The 21,543-nt window shown below is 40.8% G+C and overlaps 1 protein-coding gene and 2 pseudogenes across 1 annotated transcript in view; 2 read left to right on the top strand and 1 right to left on the bottom strand.

Moving 5' to 3' along the window:
* Positions 1 to 21,543, bottom strand: part of LOC117095273 — a 1,129,150-nt pseudogene that overhangs the window by 658,150 nt on the left and 449,457 nt on the right.
* Positions 1 to 21,543, top strand: part of LOC117094238 (SH3 domain and tetratricopeptide repeat-containing protein 1-like) — a 409,070-nt gene that overhangs the window by 244,462 nt on the left and 143,065 nt on the right. The window lies entirely within an intron of this gene.
* On the top strand, positions 4,837 to 10,728 carry LOC117095216 (annotated as a pseudogene).

Below are 21,543 nucleotides of genomic sequence, written 5' to 3'. Positions count from 1 at the left end.
GCTTTTCCTATTTCTCCACAGCCTCGCCAGCATCTATTGTTTCTTGACTTTTTAATAACCACCATTCTGACTAGCATGAGATGGTATCTCATTGTGGTTTTGATTTACATTTCTTTAATAATCAGTGATGTTGAGCTTTTTATATATGTTTGTTGGTTGCATAAATGTCTTCTTTTGAGAAGTGTCTGTTCATATTCTTTGCCCACTTTTTAACAGGGTTTTTTCTTGTAAATTTGTTTAAGTTCCTTCTAGATTCTAGATATTAGACCTTTGTCAGATGGGTAGATTGCAAAAATGTTTCCCATTCTGTAGGTTGCCTGTTCACTCTGATGATAGTTTCTTTTGCTGTGCAGAAGCTCTTTAGTTTAATTAGATCCCATTTGCCAATTTTGACTTTTGTCAAATGCTTTTGGCATTTTCTTCATGAAGTCTTTGCCCATGCCTATGTCCTGAATGGTATTGAGTAATTTTCTCCTAGAATTTTTTATGGTTTTGGGTTTTACATTTAAGTATTTAATCCATCGTGTGTTAATTTTTGTATAAGGTGTAAGGAAGGGATCCAGTTTTAATTTTCTGAATATGGCTAGCCAGTTTTCCCAGCACCATTTATTAAATAGGGAATCCTTTCCCCATTGCTTGTTTTTGTCCAGTTCATTGAAGATCAGATGGTTGTAGATGTGTGATGCTATTTCTGAGGTCTCTGTTCTGTTCCGTTAGTCTACATATCTGTTTTGATACCAGTACCATGCTGTTTGGGTTACTGTAGCCTTGTAGTATAGTTTGAAGTCAGGACATAATGCCTCCAGTTTTGTTTTTTGTTTTTTTTCTTTCCTGCTTACCATTAGTCTTGGCTATAGAGCTCTTTTTGGTTCCATATGAACTTTAAAATAGTGAAGGTCCAAGAGAGAAAAGAGAAGGGCCTTTAACCTTGATCCTGGGTGGGTTTACCTCTTTCCCATGATTCTTCCTTTAGGGAGAGTTTGCAGCATGCACAGTCCTTTCCTTACCCTTTGGAATTGAGCATGCACGGTGTGTTTAGGGAGTTATATGCATGTCCCTCTGAGGCTTTCTTTCCTTTTGCAGTGGAGTGTGTCCCTGGAAGATTATACTTTGCCATTTTTGTCTCTTAACACGCATGCCCAAGAAGTTTAATTAAATGCCCTGGGGTCTGCATTTAATTAACATTTTTGCTGTTAACAGGTGTAGACGATCAGAAAATGGCCTCTCTCTGGTGCTGTCTAATTATCATTTTTAGAGAGGCAAAGTGATAATTAACAGGCCATCATCTGGCATTTCTAGTGGGTAGGGGAAGAGCCCTCTCCTGTCCTGCTCCTGCTCTTCTACCTGTAACAAGACAAGCCTTGAATATCATCAGACATGTGTCCCATCAAGGCAGCATCTCATTATTAAATTTTACTGTGTGAATTGTTACTTCACATTCTCATATTCTGTGTTCACTATTTGTGTGCCTTTTCCATTTTTGTTTTGACCATATCTCATTATTTTAACTGCCTTCTCCAAGATTCTAGATCTGCATTGAGCAATAGAGTAACTACTAGTCACATGGGGCTATAAACTCTAAATTAATTATAATTAAATAACTAAATGGCATACCCTTAGGAGTAATAGCCAAATTCGTGGCCAAACTCGAAATTCTGTAACTACATATGTGTGGTAGTTACTGCATTGGACAATGTAGATATAGAGGATTTCTTTCATTACAGAAAATCATGTTGAGCATGTTGGCTGCCACTTATTTCTATATTATTTTATATTTTATTTCTTTGAGACAGAGTTTTGCTCTTGTTGCCCAGGCTGGAGTGCAATGGTGTGATCTCAGCTCACCGCAACCTCTGCCTCCCAGGTTCAAGTGATTCTCCTGCCTAAGCCTCCCTAGTAGCTGGGATTACAGGCATGTGCCAAAGTGTCCGGTTTTTTTTTTTTTTCTATTTTTAGTAGAGACGGGTTTTCTCCATGTTGGTCAGGCTGGTCTCAAACTCCTGACCTCAGGTGATCCGCCTGCCTCTGCCTCCCAAAGTGCTGGGATTACAGGTATGAGAAACTGCGCCCGGCCTTATTTTTAAATTCTATTTGTGTGGTTTATAGTTAAATTATATTCTGTTTCTCTATATTCATTTCCTTTCTCAGATTTTCTCAGGCAATTTTTAAATTTCATTCATTTACCTTCTTCAGGAGAGTACTTAGATCATTTCTTAAAAATAATGTACAGCATATAATTTTTCCACGGATATTATTTTAGCTTTATTGTGTTGGTACTTTTACATACTATATTCAGGTAGTATTATTTTTCATAACTCACTTTAAAAATTGTGCCGTTTATTTAAAAGAGATTTTTCCCTTGATTTTCAGAGGTCAGATTGTGTCTTCCATTGCTGTTATTTTAGTATAATTTTATGTAAATATGTTGCATATTCCTTTTTTTAAAATGTGAGATTTTTTCTCTCTCTTGTTACACAAACTTTATATGCAGTGTTCATTATGCACTTTAAAAATAAATGTTTTTATTTTATTTTGGGTAATAATCACACACAAAACAATATTTTGTTTCAGGGCATGGTGCTTTCACATATGCAACCTTAGAATAATTTTAAATTCCATTCCACTTTCACCATTCCTGAACTGCTTTGAATATATTGGATGTTGGAAGCCATGAGAGGTTTTGACTTGCAATCCAGTCAAAATAATAGGATTTTCCATTTATAGTGTAATCTGATATATATTTGTTTTGGTTTCATACTTTTAAAAAATCTATTCTCTTTTACTCTGTGGTGTTCTTTGCTTTTCTATTTGTGCATTGTTAGAATGTCAGCTGCTGTTTCCCTAGCACCTGAGATGTTACTCAACACTGTATAGCACTGGTGTTGAGAATTGAGAGAATCTACTAAATAATAGCTCTTTTTGAGACCGCAGTTCTGCATTAAAAGGAAGGGAAAGGACAGGCAAAAGAATATAGACATCAGCTATTTTTACTGAAGATCTGTTGGAGAACATGGTTTTGGTGTCCAGGAACTTGAGAACTAATACTGCATTCCTAATACTTCACTAAGATGTGCCTAAACAGCCCTGAAAGGGCTAGGAAGTCACAAGTCAGCCTCTTAATTGTTATGGGTGTCCTTCAAATATTAAGGTAATATTGAGGATGCAGAATGGCTTCTTCCTCATGACTTCTTAAGAGATCTGGGCCGGGCATGTGGCTCACACCTGTAAGCCCAGCACTTTGAGAGGCTGAGACAGGTGGATCACCTGAGATCAGGAGTTCCAGACCAGCCTGACCAAAATGGAGAAACCCCGTCTCAACTGAAAATACAAAATTAGCCAAGTGTGGTGGCACATGCCTGTCATCCCAGCTACTTGGAATGCTGAGGCAGGAGAATAGCTTGAACCTGGGAGGTGGAGGTTGCAGGGAGCTGAGATTTCACCATTGAACTCCAGCCTGGGCAACAAGAGCGAAACTCTGTCAAAAAAAAAAAAAAAAAAGCGAGAGAGAGAGAGAGATCTGGAGGGGGATACTAAGCTGCTCAGGCTCTCATCTTGAAGTCATCAAATACGTAAGTTGTTATTCCTGCTCTGGTGAGAAGTTTGTCAATACAGTTTTCCATGAATTAGTGAAAATTTTAGACCCATAACATAAGTTTTTAAAAATTTATCCTAAAGATTGCTTGTGTATGTATGTGTTTTGAAATATATAAATCTCTATATCTTGAAATAGTTTTTATAGATTCCACACAAGAGTCCTTTATGGAATAAGTGTGCTTTAATTTTCTTATAATATGTGTCCTTTTTTGTCTCTGGCACAGGCTGTATATGACCATTTAAATTACTTTTAGTTCATGTTTGGGTTATAATCACACACAATATTCTCTAAAATCCAAATCTTATTTTGATATTCGAGGAAGAGTTTACATGGCAATAATATTAAGGGTTACAGCTGGTTTCACTGAAGCTTTGTAGCCATTCTCTAATACCTTATTTTTTTGAAGGAATATCTGTCCTGCTTGAATGATAGACTACATAATACATATACTGTCAGGTACATTCATGGAAGGGACAGGCAGATGGAGTCATATGTTACTGGAGTCTTGAACAGATGTAGGAAATAGTCCAAGGAACAAGAAAAAAGTTGATACAGGCCGGGCGCGGTGGCTCACGCCTGTAATCCCAGCACTTTGGGAGGCCGAGATGGGTGGATCACGAGGTCAGGAGATCGAGACCATCCTGGCTAACACGGTGAAACCCCGTCTCTACTAAAAAAAAATAGAAAAAATTAGCCGGGCGTGGTGGTGGGCACCTGTAGTCCCAGCTACTCGGGAGGCTGAGGCAGGAGAATGGCGTGAACCAAGATCAGTGAGCCGAGATCCGGCCACTGCACTCCAGCCTGGGCGACAGAGCGAGACTCTGTCTCAAAAAAAAAAAAAAAAAGAAAACAAAAAAGAGAAAAGTTGATATTGAAAAGTGCTTGTTGAAGTCTGTAAATGTACATTAAAATGTGGCAGTAAAAATAGACACAGTGAAGTTTGGGAACTGGGGTCTAAATCTTGGAGTCCCCAGAATCATAGAGAACCGTGGTTAGGGGAGTAATTTTGTGAAAAAGCAAGAAGAGGCAGTGAAAGGCAGAATAAATGAAAAGTATTGCTGTGTCATTTTCTAGTTTTGTAATTTTGTCATATTTTTAAACTCTGTTGATCATTTATTAAACTGATAAATAAACTATAATCAGCAGGTTATCATAAGGGTTAAATAAGGAAATTTGTGTATATCTGTAAGCACAATGTCACAATTAATACAAAGTTACCCTTTTTACTTTTCCTGGACTTCATGTACGAATGGGTCAGTTAATTTTTTGTTTATGACATATAATTATCATTTGTACATAAAATATATTTAATTATTTTTATATTTTTAGCAGGGAAATAATACATGCATGTTTTCCCCCTGTCTCAAACACATGCATTTATATAAACATATGCATCTATATACCTACATATCTATCTATGAATATACACATGGACATCGGCATTTCTCAGCAAATATGTATCATGATGATCAGAGATATTGCAACTAACAAAGACTAATATAAACCATGATTGCAAGAATTTTAGATATCAGCTTAGTAAAATATCAGATTGAGCTGCTAAATTTCTCTCAGCCCTAAGTCTGAGCATCCTAGAGGATTGTGACTCTATTATCAGGACAGAAACACCATGACCCAGGGTACTCCTGCGAATTTCTGATGCAGGGGATTTTAAGGGCTAGATCAGTAGGATGAGAGTGTTGACCCTCCAAGTGAAATAAATTCTTGAATTGATTATCCCATCCTAAAACAGATTTTTTTTTTTTTTTTGATACAGAGTCTTGCTCTGTCACCCTGGCTGGAGTGCAGTGTTAGGATCTTGGCTCATTGTAATTGCCTCCTGGGTTCAAGCAATTCTCCTGCTTCAGCCTCCTGAGTAGCTGGGATTACAGGCAAGCACCACCATGCCCAGCTAATTTGTGTATTTTTAGTAGAAATCGGTATTCCAAATGTAATCAGGAGACTTTCATGTATCCGGCCTCCAATTAAGTTTTCTGAGGACTCTAGGTTGGGTATCATGTGTCCAAGATTCCTAAATTGTCAATATAATTTCTAATATTACACTGCTTTATTCCCGCCCCTATTCAGGCTCTTTACCAAAAAAGACATGAGAGGTCTCATTTTTGTATTTCTTTTTCTTCTATCCATCCTATAACCTCACAGGGAAATAATTGACCCATTAACTATACTGTTGGCCGAAATAGACTTAGGATTGTGATGAATGCAGGCAATAGAGATACGTGAAGAGCAGAAGATCACAGCCCAATAATAAGGCTGATGTTCTAGCAGCTGAGTTCAATAAATCCCGTGTGCTAGGCCTTGGGCAAGAGCTGCACAGTGTTGAGGAAAAAGGAGAGTTTGATAAAATATATTTGTGCTTTTAAAAACTTTGCAAAAGGACAACTAAAGAAGTCGTTGTTATTCTTATCCCCATTCTTTTTACTTTTTGATAATTAACCTTTCTGCCTTCTGGTAACTGCAAGTAACATATAAGAAATACAATTACTTAATTATGGTTGCACACTCAGGAGAAGGAATATAGTAGATTGAGTACAATTTAGCCTTCTGTGGAGATGCTTTATAAGAGTTGGTTAGAAAAGAACAAAACAGTAAAGAGGCCTTTTTAGCCTTGAACAAGCCAAGTGACAAGGTAAAGTTAAAAGAGAGGCAGTGATAACTGATGTTTGGATTGTCCAGAGAAAGTTGAGAACAGGAGGTTTCATATCACAGGAATCATCAGACTAAGACTTCCTCAGTATAGCAGCCTCAGCCGTCTTGTCTTGTGCTGCTGGACTGTCTTTAAGTCTTGTCCTGAACACCTGAATTACATAACATTAGAGTGACTATATGTATGAATTGAATCCTATATTCTCCGTAAAACTTCTTCAGTTTGGAAGAATGCTGGAGTCTGGTTCATTACTTTCTAACTTTTTCATGAATAAGGGACCAATGACCTGTATTTAATAAATATTTGCTAGATAGGAAACATTTTTTCTATTACTTCTTTAGATTATTCTAAGTACATAATATGTCTTTTAGCCATTTGAGAGGCCGGGCGCGGTGGCTCAAGCCTGTAATCCCAGCACTTTGGGAGGCCGAGACGGGCGGATCACAAGGTCAGGAGATCGAGACCTTGCTGGCTAACACGGTGAAACCCCGTCTCTACTAAAAAATACAAAAAACTAGCCGGGCGAGGTGGTGGGCGCCTGTAGTCCCAGCTACTCGGGAGGCTGAGGCAGGAGAATGGCGTGAACCCGGGAGGCGGAGCTTGCAGTGAGCTGAGATCCGGCCACTGCACTCCAGCCCGGGCGACAGATTGAGACTCTGTCTCAAAAAACAAACAAACAAACAAGCCATTTGATTGGTGAGAAACCTGTGGTTCATCAAGAGAAATAATTTATTTAATCACGGTCATGTTAAAAAGGTAGTAAATCATGGTTATTTGCCTTATGACAAATCTGTAATTTACTTGAAATTCATAGTAAATTTGTTTTATTTATGAAAGTTCAAGTGAAAATTTTTTAATCAGTTATGTACAGGTGATTAACGCATTACTGAAAAATATCTGGCCTATATTATGCCACACCTCATGAGATATTTCTTTATAGTAAAGTTTAATGGATTAAGAGTGGGTATGTCTCTGTGAGTGAATCTGAAAGGCAGATACCAGCTTAGTATTGAGAATGAACTGGCTGGAATCTAAAACACTGAGTGTTCTGCGTACGCAGCTCCTACCTATGTCATGTCAGCCTTCCTCCTCTGGACATTAAAAGGGATTCTCTGTCTAAACTAAAACGTCTGTGATGTTTTAGAAGAAAGTGACTTTTGAAGATGTAGTTATTGACTTCACCCAGGAAGACTGGGCCATGCTGGACACATCCAAGAGAAAGCTGTACAGAGATGTAATGCTGGAAAACGTCAGTCACCTGGTGTCCCTCGGTGAGTCCCTCAACATTCACATACGTATGTAGACACACATTGACTCATTCATTCAATAAGTGTTGGAACAGCTTCCCCATATCTCACTCTAATCTCTTCTCTGATTCTCTCACAGATCTTATCTGAAAAAAGTTGGAGCTCTCTAAATCTGTCTGAAAGAAATATCTTTATTTTATTTTATTTTGTTTTATTTAGTTTGTCACTCAATTAGAATTTAATCTTGACAAGGATTTCATGATTTCCTTGGTACTCAGTCTCTAATACTCAGAACAGACCTGGGAACTTAATGAATATTTTCAATGTATTAAATTAAATATTTTCTAAATAACTCTTCTGCTTTAGTCGCTATGCTTAGGCTGAGACCAATTAGTGGAAACAATAGCAATATCTTTTCTGTATAGAACACCAATTATTTTTTTAAATCAAATGTGGTTTTTTTTTTGTTCTGCATGAGAATAATAATAAACATACTGTGCAGAGATTTAATTAATCTCTTTCTGAAAAGACTGTGTATTATGCATTGTGTCTTGGAACGTAGGCATGGACTCAGCATTCATAGGTCCTGACTGTTTTGAATTTCCTTTTCCTGATGGACCTTTCGTCTGGATTTATTTTCTAGTCTCACGTTGGGTCAGAAAAATCTTGGGGAGTTTTCTGTGTTCTAGGTCTTGTGGCCTGAGCTGACCTTCACTGTTTTTATTCTTCCTTCATAGCCTGCCTTTCAGTTGGTGATAATGCACATTAATTGACAGTGAACTCAAAACACAAGTACTGTTTCCACTAACAGGGTACCAGACAAGCAAATCCTATGTAATTTTGCAGCTGGAGCGAGGAAAAGAGCCCTGGCGAGAAGGAAGAGAATTTCTCCAAGGCCAGAATCTGGGTAAGCAACAGGGTCCTGTGCTCCAATAGGAGGAGGTGCTTTGTCAATGAATAATATCAGTCAAATATTAATTAGCGGTTTTATTAAATGAGTGGTAATTTCTAAAACGTAGGTTAAGCGACTGGAGCAGAATTCCTTAGATGTTATTATCACTTTGTTCATATGTCAGATGCTACTCTTGTGTCCTCTTGCCTTTTCTTTTACTTTCGGGAAAAGGATAATTCACGTACTTGTTGGGGTTAAACTGTCACATGCTGACTCTTTTCCCCATAGCCCTGTGAAGACTATCCCTCTATTTACCTGCCTGATATCTCATCTCCATTGTAACTCCTTTCACATTTTAATTGTAAAACTCTTTTCTAATTGCTGACCCTGTACAATCTGTTTCTTCTACTGAAGTATTTTCTTCATTTGACACATTTGCCACATCTAAGTGTCAATTTTTGAAAAACAGTAAATGGGCCTTGGAGTTTTTCCATATTTTATTCCAATTTTATTACCATACATTCCAATTTTATTACCATAATATCAAGGTAGCAATTTATTTTTCAATTATTTCAGACAAGGAAAGTGCCCTTAAGAAAAAACACACGATATCCATGCATCCTATCAGAAAAGATGCATCCACCGGTATGACAATGGTGAGTTTTATAGCTGTGTACACCAGTCATCTAAGCTAAAGACCTGGTAATGGGTTAAGTTAGTAATGACACACAGTCACTGAGTGCAATTAGGCTGACATTAAGTGCTTTCTAAGCAAAAAAAAAAAAAAAAAAAATTCATACTATGAATTCAGTGAATAAAGTGACCTGTTTCTAAACCATAACATGAGATCTTTAAAATAGAACAAGTGCATATACATTGCTCATGCTCAGACGTTGAAAGATATTGATATCATCACAATTAATGGAATAACTCTGCAGTTGGGATCTTACAAAAGAGAAAAAATCTGTGTCTGCAGGAGATAATGTGTATGCAAGTGTCAATCGAGAAAAATGACGAGACAAGTCTCAATCATTTTAGGAGATTTATTTGCCAGAGTTAAGGACATGCACCTGGGGGACAGGTGTCTACCTTTCTCCAAAGATGATCTTCTCTAAATTTAACGGGGGAAAAGGTGGGATATTGAGAAGTACACAATTTTCATGTAAAAGGTGGGTAGAAAAAAATAGTCATTCATGCATTTTTCTGCCTCAGTGAATCTGGATTTTTTTTTTACATGAGATGACATAAACAAATGAGGCAGAAGAATAATGCAGGAAAGCTTCATTTTATATAAGACAACATAGGCAAAATGGGGCAGGGAAACAATCGGATATGCATTTGTGTCTGGTGAACTGGGGATGACTGCACCTGGAAAGACAAGCTATCAGTTTGCCTTGCCATGGTGTAATTTTAACAGCTCGTGAGGAATTTCCTTGTGGGCAAAATATGGGGGAGGCATGTAGATTTTCATCTTGTAGCCATATTATTTAGAAACCAGAAGGAGGAGGCAGGTTTGTGTGACCCTGTTCCCAACTTGATTTTTCCCTTTGGTTAAATGAGTCTGGGGTGCCAAAATTTAATTTCCTTTCACACAAGTAACACTGGAAAGATTTCAACTGGGCTCTACCACTGAATGGTTGGTCTAGGATTCAAAGGTGGTGAAATGAATGTAGAGATGTATGTTGGTAAATCATTCAGAGCTTTTAATCTTTGTCCCTAAAGGAGGACTCTCTCATTCTGGAGGATCCCTTTGAATGTAATGATTTGGGAGAAGATTGCACTCACAATTCCACAATGACTCAGTGTTTGTTAACTCAGAGTGGAAAGAAACCCTACGTCAGCAAACAGTGTGGAAAATCCCTTAGTAATCAGTTGTCCCCTAAACCACATAGATAAATTCATACTAAAGGTAAATGGTATCAATGTAACATATGTGAAAAGGCCTGTGCTAATTGCTTTCACCTTAGACGGCACAAGATGACTCACACTGGAGAGAGGCCACCTGCATGTCATCTATGTGGAAAATCCTTCACTCAGTGTTCTCACCTTAGAAGACATGAGAAAACTCACTCGGGAGAGAGACCGTATAAGTGTCATCAGTGTGGGAAAGGCTTTATTCAATCCTTTAACCCTCAAAGGCGTGAGAGAACTCACCTTGGATAAAAGCGTTATAAATGTGATAAAAGTGGGAAAGTCTTTAGTCAAAGCTCTGGCTTTAGAGGACATAAAAGAATTCACACTGAAGAGAAACCACACGCTTGTCTTCTATGTGGGAAAGCCTTCAGTCTATCTTCTGACCTTAGATGATATGAGAGAACATGCACTGGAGAAAAGCCCTATGAATGCCATTTATGTGGGAAAGCCTTCAGTCAATGTACTAATCTTAAATAACATCAGAAAATTCACCCTGGAGAGAAAATCATAAATGTCTTCAGAACATACTCTGACTTTAGATGACATGGTGTTAGGAACGACGAATGTAAGGAATATGGAAGAGACTTCAGCTGTAGTTGTAACATCTAAACATGCCAAAGGACTCACATTTTGAAGAATTACTGTAATCAACATGGACGTTACTTCAGTTACCTTTATTCTTCAGTCCACATCAATAAATTCATATGGAAGAGAAATTGTACGACATGCGTGTACCAAAGACTTGTGAGTGATCTCATCATAAATGACACGAGAGAGCTGAAACTGTCAACATAATAAACTAAAAGTCTTCAGCAACAGTTTTAATCACTTAAAATGTGTGGGATTTCAGGTAGAGAATCTCTAGCTCTGCGTTCAGTGTGAAAATGTTTTTATGTGCAATTTGTTGTCAAATAACGTAAGAAAACTTTACTTGGATGAACCCTTTAATTGTATTTTCTGTGAATAAACATTCAGCCAAGCACTAGGCTTGATGTTCACAAGAAAGCACAGTGAAAATGCTGCTGAAATGGAAAAAAGAGAGGAAATCCTTTATAAGCTCAATAAGAAGGCAAAGTCTTTCCAAGGACAATGAATTCTCTTGGAACACCAAACACTTCTTACTGGAGAAGTTATGCCTTGAAAAATCATGAGAAATCCTTTGTTCACAGAGTAACACTTGTGGCACATGTGAGATTTCACACTGGACAAAACACGGTTAGCATCTTGAAAGGAGAAGATTTTTTTTTTTTTTTTTTTTTTTTTTGAGACGGAGTCTTGCTCTGAATTCAGGAACGTCATCCACGTTCTCACGTGTCCATGGCTACTTTCCCACTCCTTCCCCAACCTTGAAATCCTGAATTCAAAAGAAAACATAAGAAGATAGTATGCCTCATGTAAGGCAATGGGTTGCTTCATCTTTCTTGCCTATACATATTCAAGAGCTCCAGAAAAATTTCTGAGCTACTTAGGATGCCTGATCCTCTTCTTGGGTAAAAGCAATAAGTCCTACATGTAGTCACCAAAATCATGTCTGTTCAAAGGGTCTTATACCTGTGATTCATGATTGCATGCTAAATGTAGAAGGATATGCTCTGTTGCAGGGCCATGTGTGGTCATTGTGTTTAAGTTCTACTTTGGAGGACTAGTTGCTGAGAAGGAAGAGGGAATGATAATGTTAGAAATTGGAACAAAACTTAAGGGGAAAAATCAAGTACAAGGGACCAACAGTACTGAGGGCAATAGGTTGAAGATTTCTTCGATTATTGTAATATTTTCAAGGAGACCCCCACAAATCCTTCCTGGCTGACCCCAACATAGCTTTGGCATGGCCTTTATGCCAAATGTTTTAGACTAATTTTTCCTAAAGACAATAGAGGAGTTATAGAGACCAATATTTAGTAGAATAATGCCTGATTATCTTGCTTTTGGGTCTAGTAACTGCTAGTAAACTTGCCTAATTAATTCACATTTAGAGGTAGAGTAACAAGGGTTTCAAGCACTTGAAACACCACTGACTTCATTTCACGTGAGAGTTCTTATGGAGAGCTAATGAACTGTGAGGTTGCAGGTCTCTTGGCTAATAAGTCTTCTAGATTTCCTGTGACTCCCTTTTCTGGTCATAGGGGATTTTGCTTTTGCTTTGAGTGTTATAGCACCATAAGGTGTCAGACACTCTACTCTTACCAAGGCTTACACAAAGTTTATCTTGTTATTTGGTAGAGTTTGGCCCATTAAAAAAAGAGAGAGAGAGAATGATAAAGAGGAGGACAGCAATCCTCACTGCTGAAGGAAGAGGAAAGCTTGGCTTTATTTCCGGTAGGCAGAAAAAACTTCTGTCTGTGGCTCTCTAGTACCAGTGGAATGTCTTTGGTTGTATAATAAGTGTCCTTCCATACCATTTTAGGCATATTCACAGACAGAGATGTACTATGCACGCAAAATCACCTTCATGAGATGACTGAAAGTCCATGTTTGATTGCACACTAAGTTCATTAGAAAGATGTGGGTGCACAATTTTGACCAGAAAACCTTGTTAAATGGGAACATAAGCTACAAATATTTTGGCCAAAGATTAAGGTTGATGAACAACCAATCATTTATATTGTTACAATTAATTAGGCCATGTGGAGAAACCGTTTGGTTTAGTTAGTGATTAGACATTTTGTTTGTGAACACTTCCCAGACTTTACTAGCCCTGCTAATCCCTGTTTTGCTCCTGGTCTGAACCCCCACAGTGCCTTGTTTATGGTACAGTGCCTACTGCTTGTCTGCTAGATTAGTGAATGTATATTTGCCTCCTCTACTACTGTGTGAGCTTCTTGTTTGCCAGGACAGGGCTATATCCTCAGAGCTGAGGAGAGAGTTGAATCATGTGGTCATTTATTCTCAAATCCTCTTCAACAAGTGAAGCAAAACAGGACAGTGAAAGGCCACTGCACACGGAAGCAGGAGGTCTGGATTTGAGTTCTGAATCTCTAGATCTATTACTAACTGGCGGTATGGAGAGAGTCAGGAACATTTTCTTCCTGAAGTCTTGATAACACCTATGTAGGTCCAGATCTGTTGGATGTAGATAAGGGGATTCTCAATAATTACTGTGCATAAAATCAACTGACAGTTATTTTGCAATGCAGATTCTTAGCCCCATTCTACGAAATGTTGACTGTTTTATAAATTGAGAAATAATTTTTATTAGACAATGTAAATTTCCTTACTTGCACCAGCATACAAAAATATTGAATATATTAGCAGGAGAATCTTTCAACAAAATAACTATGTATAGCTATTAAACCACCACTTTGTTTCATGGCTTTTTATTTTCTTTTATTTATCACCATTGTTTTATTTATAAACATTGTTTCTGCTCATAAGGAGTATGTATTCTCTACATGTTTATAAAATGAATGCCTAAATGAAGTTGCTTAACGAAGGCAGAAGTTGATTTCTTTTTCACTTAAAATTCACCTGTGGTTACACCATTCAGGGCTAGTGCAGATACTTTCTAATGTCATTAGGGATGTATTGTGTGAGACTGAGGTTTAGAGTATGAATGATCTCATCACACACATAGTGAACATAATACCCAATAGACAGTTTTTAAGGCCTTGTACTCACCCTCCCTCCTCCCTCCAAGAATCTCCAGTGTCTATTGTATCCATGTAAGTGAGAACTAAACAGTGTATAACCCAATGTGTAGCTCTGACTTATAACGGAGAATATGTAGTATTTGGTTTTCTGTTCCTGCGCACAATACGACACTGGGCTAATTTTTGTATTTTTGGTAAAGACGGAGTAGCTTCAGCATGTTGGCCAGGCTGGTCTCAAAATCCTGAGCTCATGCGGTCCACCCACTTCACAAAGTGCTGGCATAACAGGCATGAGCCTCTGCACCTGGCTTTTCTAAATGTTTTTTTAGCTTACATTAGGTTTGTCTGTTCTAGAATTTTGTGTACATTTATTTATATTATAGGACACTTTTTAGCTTAGCTTTCCCCACTCAGGGTGAGAAAGATTATATTCATCCAAGATGTTGATTAATAGAGTGGATTATCCCCCGTTATTGCCCAATATTGCTCTATAATATGCATATCATTTGTTTATTGATTTCCTTTCGATAGACGTTTGAGTTGTTCCCAGGTTTTAGCTATTGTTAATAGAACTCAAGGACATATTTTTAAAATAAAAAATTTCAATCCAAAACGTCCTTTCCTTTTGACTCTCCAATATTGTGTCAGGGTTACATTTTTGTTGTCATGAAAATCCAATGACATTGAACAAGATGTGTTTCCAGAATCAAGATTCAGTATATGTGTGTTCTAGCTGTGTCCCTGGAACGTAGCCCTTATTCGTTTTATTAAGCATTTTCCTATATAAATTGAAATCAAGTAGAAGATGCATTTTTCCACAGTAGGAGAAATAGAACAGTTTAGGACTTTGCGATAGCAACTTGCTGCTTGCCTGTGCAACCCACCTCGAAAGATACAACTCCTCCAACTTTTGGTTTCTGGTGACTTGTCCAAACAATTAGATGTGAACTGACCTTATTCCCTTACATACTACAAGTCGATCTTCTGCACCTGGCCAAATAGTATAAAATGGATGGGCATACATCTCTTTTGGTTTCATGCTTTCTATTTAAAGCTATTCTCTTTGGGCACTATGGCTCATGTTTATGATCCCAGCACTTTGGAAGGTCGAGGTGCATGGATCACTTGAGGCCAGGGGTTTGAGGCCAGCCTGGCCAACATAATGAAAGCTGCCTTTCTGAAAAATACAAACATTTTCTGGGCATGGTGGCACATGCCTGTAATCCCAGCTACTCAGGAGGCTGAGGCAGGAGAATCGCTTGAACCCAGGAGGCAGAGGTTGCAGTGAGCGGAGATCCTGCCTCTGCATTCCATCCTGGGTGACAGAATTAGCCTTCATCTCAAAAAAATAAAAAGCTAATCTATGCTTTTCTTTTGCTGCATTATTAGAATGTAGGCGGTAATAAGGCAAAACTATTGCGGGGATGTTCATGTGCATCTGTAGTACCTAGAATAGTGCCTAGCCCATCACTTGTGTTGACAATTGAGAGAACCTTCTTAATATAACTTTTCCACACTCTAGTTCTGAAATTAAAGACAGAAAAAGATAGGTTAGCAAATATAGGTATCAGTTATTTCTATTGACAGATCATTTGGAGAACATATTTTTGGATGTGGGAGAATAAAGGTCCCTAACTCTCCACCCCAGAAATAATTTTGCCGATACAAAAATCAGTCAGACATGGTGGCACATGCTTATATTCCCAGCTACTTAGGAGGATGAGGTGGGAAAACCACCTGAACCCAGGAGGCAGAGATTGCAGTGAGCCAAGAGTGCCCCTGCACTCCAGCTTAGGAAACAGAGAAAGACTCTGTCTGAAAGAAAAAAAAAGTTGTTACTATATGCAGACAATTTTATTGTCATCTCATTTAAAATTGAATAGTACATTTGAGTCGAATTCTTATGCCTGCAGAGACATTTGCCTCTGGCTTAAAATCACTGGCTCCAGGAGGAAACTCCACCAGACGGCATCGTAAGGATTTCATAGTGTCTAAGTCATCTTGGTAATTCTTCAAATAATTCCTGGCAATTCTGTTAGGTCTTGAACTTCATTTACTTCTTACATGTTTAATAAAAAGAAGTTCAAAACGTTGCCATGGCTGTTGAATTCCCACAGGCTTGTCTTCCCTTTAAAATTCATTACATGATTTGTACTCTTTTGAAAATATAATACATAAGTTTGGAGGAGGATGCTTTCAGCCATTAAGTTCAAAAGTACTGCTACATGGGCCAGGCATAGTGGCTCATACCTCTAATCCCAACCCTTTGAGAGGCCAAGGTGGGTAGATCACAAGATCAGGAGATCGAGACCATCCTAGCCAACATGGTGAAACCCCATCTCTACTAAAAATACAAAAATTAGCTGAGTGTGGTGGTGCGCACCTGTAGTCCCAGCTACTTGGGAGGCTGAGGCAGGAGGATTTCTTGAACCAAGGAGGCAGAGGTTGCGGTGAGCTGAGATCACACTATTGCACCCCAGCCTGGTTACAGATCAAGATTGCGTCTCAAAAAAAAAAAAAAAAAGTACTGCTACGTGGACATCCATCATTCCGGCATCTCTGCCGTAACAGCTGAGTATCGAGAATGTCTGTTAGTTTCTTTCACTCCAAATTTGTGTTGTGTCCCGTGGTCTCCTATCATACCATAAAGTGTATTATTTACAAAAAGGACAATTTATCTATAGTTATTTCCTCCCAGTATGCTACATCCTTTTAGAATTTAAACATAGTGTCTCCCAACCTGAAATTTGATTTTTGAAAAATCAGGAAAATATTTTTGGACACCTTTTATTTCCACCTGTTTTCATCTTCATCTCCTCTCCTGAACTCAAGTTGAGGGTAAAGTTCATTCGTCAAAATTTCTCCTCAACTCACAACAACCTCATCCCACGCCACTATGATTTTTGTCCCCAAGAATTGATGCACATAATTCTTGCTGGCAGTGGTAATGTCCTAATAAAAAAAATCATGAGAAGGCATCGGACTTTACCTTATTTTCTAGCTCAGCAGAATTTGATCCCTGTCTGATAAGGAAACCATATTTTCCCTAGAAACTTTTCACTTTTGTCACAGGTTTGGTTCCCAGGGAGCTGGATATAGATGAAGTTTAGTGTGCAGGATGTTTATTAGGAAGTAATGTCAGGATCCACATCTGTGGAAAGGATTGGAGGGAAGCCTTATGTGCAAATGGACAAGTCTAATGGCAATGCAGCCTGACTTTGTCAACTGGCCGCACAGACAGAGCTGTTCAGCTAAGAAGGCCTCCCCATTTGTCCCAACTGAATCAAATGGCAAAGCCTATGCATCCCTTGCCTCCATTAATAATTGTGTGCTTGCCACTTGTGGAGGGTGAGACTTTGAAGCAGGTGGCTTTCTGTGGCTGAAGAAAACCTTCAATGTGCTGGCAAAGTTTTCCAAAGAGACAGAGAATGGCATCTGCCATGTATGTTGCCCCTTTCCAAAGAGGAAGCAACAAGGGTAACGTCCTCCAATGGCTCTGTATGCAGGCGGGTGGACAGTAATGTCTGTCCCTCCTGTGACCTAAGAAGAACAGAGGGCAGACATGCAGCCAGGCAGTTAGAGGTGACACAGTGTTAGGAGATAAACATCTGTCATAAGCAGTGCTTCTTTGAGTCAGGTGTGACACAAGTCTTGCATCCCTTGCTTGGACTCCTTCCCCGTTATCCTGCTGTCCTACCCCATGAAGGTGAGAGGGGGCTGGGTGGTGAGCAGTCCCAGGACGAGGTACACTTTGCCTGCAGTGTTCCCACATGAGTTCCAAGGTAGCCCAGGTGGTCATCCATGAACTTTGTATTTTCCTTATGCTTCTTGTCTTTGCCCTTGAGGAACACGTTTTACTGGACTCTGAGTCCAAACAACTCATGTATCCCTATATCTTCACATTGTCCTTCACGTAAGGGAATCTCTAATCTCTAATGCCTTTGTTTTATTTTTACTATCCATATTGTAATAATTAACATTGTCGTTATAATCTTCATTATTGATTTTCAGTCATTTTTATTAATGGAGTTAATATGAATTATTCTTTTGTGGCTACTTACACTAAGATGAAGGTAATTTATTAGTTCAGGAAGAATCTACATTCTGAAGGTCAATAGAAGTTCACACTACAGATGGGCAGACACATGCCCTCCCAATTCCTGATGGACTTCCTAGTGCCTCCTAGACCGAAGGGGTCTCCTGCAATGCTCCAAGATGCCACCAAGGCAGGGATCTGCTTGTGGATGCCTGAGAGCATTCAGGATGAAGTGAGTCTCTGGAAAAATGCACGAGTTTCCACATAATCCCCAAAAACCTTACAGGTGAACTGGACGCCACAGAAACAGGAGTGGTCATGGACACAACAAAGTCACCAAAATTGTGATGAAGTCAATTAGGAAACCCAGGAATCACTCTTGCTGCCATTAAGTGGAAGAACAGGAGCCTGTGAATGGCATCCCTGTCCTGCCTGAGACTCCACAGATATTTATTTCTATGTGGCTTCAGGTAGCAGGAATCTCCGTGATTTTCAGAACGGCAGGGACAGCTTATGCCAGCCCATCCCTCTGTAGAATGTGCTCCAGCAGATCAGAGGCATGGAACCATCATGGACTGCACAAAGGCTCAAGGGCAGCTTCCCAGACCTGCCTGTGACTCTAGGTAAGTTCTGAGTCCACGTGGGTGCCGAGGAAAGGTTAATGATGACCTGGAAAGATGGGACAAGCTGACACTACTCCTAAACAATCTGCAGGATTCCAACTTCAGCAGGAAGCCAAGGACTAGCTCATGCCACACGAGTGTACCTTGAAAGCCACTGGATGCAATGCCGCTCTGCAGAGAGTTCAACAGAGAAGTGGCTGGGAATTTTGCATTCTAGGCTGCATTTTACAGTGCTTCTGGACACGTGATCAGAAATTTAACATTGGTATATCTAGCTGACATTTTTCACAAAATGGTTTTTTAAAATGAGGTAATAGAGACAAAATATAATAAAACCACATGTATTATATGTCAAAATATGCTTCACTGGCATCAAGTAGACTCACCTTGAAATACAATCTAGGACGACCTCCATCTTCAGAATATTTTTTTTTCCAGAGTGAAACTCTCCCACCAAAAACCAACAACATCACAGGTTTTTGCCTCCAGCAAACCGACAGAAACCCAAGATACTTATTTTACTATTTTGAAATGGACTGCGGTGCAGCACAGACGTGTGAAATCCCACATGTGGCATCGCGGTGAGCCAAATGGGGACTTGTGGTGTAAGCAACGCTCCCCACGTGTGAGCGTGCGTGAGATTCACTTGGCGGAATTTGACTAGGTGCGTGTTGGTAGAGTGGGGCTGAGGTTCTCTTGGCCCTGTGGATGTTTAAGAAGTCACAGGTCCTGCGAAGACCTGCGGTCCCCTCAATCAACTCTGTTTCGGAGACATAATGACTTGGATTGCTAACAAGTCAAGCAATTTTCAAGCCCCTGGAAAATCAGTTACACACAAACACGGAATGAAAGTCAAAAGAGAGTACGTCATCTTTTTGAGAATTTTATTCACTTCAAAACAAATTAAACACACCTATTTCCAATGGCATTCCAGAACCCAATTTTCGAGGCTGAGGAAACACCCCAAGAAGGCTTTGCGCAGAACGCTTCACAGCGTCCAAAACACTGCTGTCAGGGCGGGCACAGCTGAAGGCCTGCATCTCTCAGGATTCCCTAACTGTTCCCTGATTCAGTCATCTAGAGAGCAAACACAGTCATTCCCCAGTTTCCTACTGACATCACAGCGGAAGTCTGACTCCCGCGCGTCACCGTCACCTAGTTTCTGAGGCAACGAATCACTGGCACAGAAGCTTCTGGTGGCGGGTTTCTGCAGAGCCCTGCGAACTACAATGTCCCCCACCTGAATTCGATGAGGCAGAGTCTCTGCATCTGGTCCCTGCCTCGCCTGAGCTCCAACATCCACAGAAGCACCACAGCTGGGGAGCTTGGGAGTCACCACACACAGTCTCCTCTCTGCTCTGTGCTCCTCAGTCCCACAGACCCCTCCAAGTCGTGGGAGCTGGATGCAATGGAGCCCCGGCCACCTGCAGTCTCACTCCAGGTCAGAATCCGTGTCCTCTGAGGAGGAGGAAACCTGAAGGTCCTCATAGAGGACACTCAGGGGAACAGGAACACAGGGAGCCTCAGACTTCTCTGAGACATGAGGGCTGTGAGCGAGGAGGGCTCCCGGCTTCTCAGGGAGGGAAACGAGGGAGCTGTCAGGAGGCTGGAGCTCCACCATCCGTTTTCCAGTCTCCGGAAGAGCATTCTGAGAGGCTGGGCCCCATCGTGGCTGTCTGCTGGGTGATGGGACATGGTGCAGGCCTGGACAGTAGGCAGGCAAGGTCTGCTGTGCGGAGGCTGCCGGTCGCTGCTGGGCACCTGGGCGGGTGTCCCCCTGCTCATCTGGGGCGACGGACTTGGTCTGAGTTCGGTTGCAGCTGGCGGAGGTTGGAGAGTCTCCGGGGCCCCCAGCTCACCTCCCTGGATGGCATTTTCAGGCATCTGGAAGGGACTCCTTCTCGGTTTCTTGGGGAAGTTCAGGCAAGCCTGAGTCGGAGCCTGGGCAGGTCTCTTGGCTCCTGACCTGAAACTGAGATTGGAGCCGAGGCCCAAGCTGTGTGTGTCGGCTGGTGGGCAGGGCTGCGAGGTCACCGCAGGACGTTTGTCTTGTGCCTGGGGGCTGATGACCTGGATCAGGCCGTGGGGCTTGGAGGCAGCCTGGGGAACTTCTCGACAGCCACCCTGAGGCCTGCTGTGTGTCGGCTTCACCACGACGAGAGGCTCCGGGCCCTGCCGCCTGACTCCAGGCTGAGGGATGTCGGCCACGGCCCCTGTCTGTCGTTCCTTTGGTCGGAGACTTGACGAGGAGCTCAGCCTGGCTTTTCTCAGGGGAGACAGTGAAGCCAAGACGGATACCGTGTCAGACATTTTGGTAGCTGAGCCATCAGTGAGGGCAGGGTCCAAGCGTGGCCTCTTATTGTTTGTGTGGACCGCCATTGGCCTGCTTGCAACCTGAAAGAAAGGAGACCACACACGTTAGAAGTTCCCCAGCGTGGAGCCAACATGGAAATCAACCACATCCAAAGACAAGGTGCACACAGCAGGAAATTCTTAATACGGTATTGACAGGCGGTCCTTGGAAGTAGGGACAGATCCTCAACGTGAGTGCTGATCGGGACATGCTCCATGAAAAATGCACTCTCGAGCTCTGATCTAAGAATACCACTTTTCTAAGGACTGTGTCTTGGGCAATAACTGGATCAAAGCGCCTCCACTCAGCCTCCCATGAAGTGGGACGGACTAATGCCCTTCTGAAGGCAGGTTGGTGGCTCAAGGGTTCCCAGAACGTCTTTTCTGAAAACATGCATGTTCCTGGGGTTAGCCTTCTCCATGTTTGGGACCCCTGAGGGACTAATTTCCTCAGGCCGCTAGGAAGACGTTGTTGGCAGGCTTGCCATCATTGCACAGAAAGAAAGCAACAGGAATACGGCATCTTCAGATGCCTTCACCTGGAATCAAATGGACCTGGAAGGATCGTGGAGTCCCTGACCCCAAGAAGGCAGGGAAGAGGGGTTCCCCGATCCCCTCACACACACGGGAAC

This window comes from Trachypithecus francoisi, unplaced genomic scaffold (assembly GCF_009764315.1).
Source record: "Trachypithecus francoisi isolate TF-2019V2 unplaced genomic scaffold, Tfra_2.0 Lachesis_group13, whole genome shotgun sequence".
Classification (NCBI taxonomy): Eukaryota; Metazoa; Chordata; class Mammalia; order Primates; family Cercopithecidae; genus Trachypithecus; species Trachypithecus francoisi.
The sequence above is the reverse complement of the archived record's forward strand: the minus strand, read 5'-3'. Positions and strand labels throughout refer to the sequence as shown.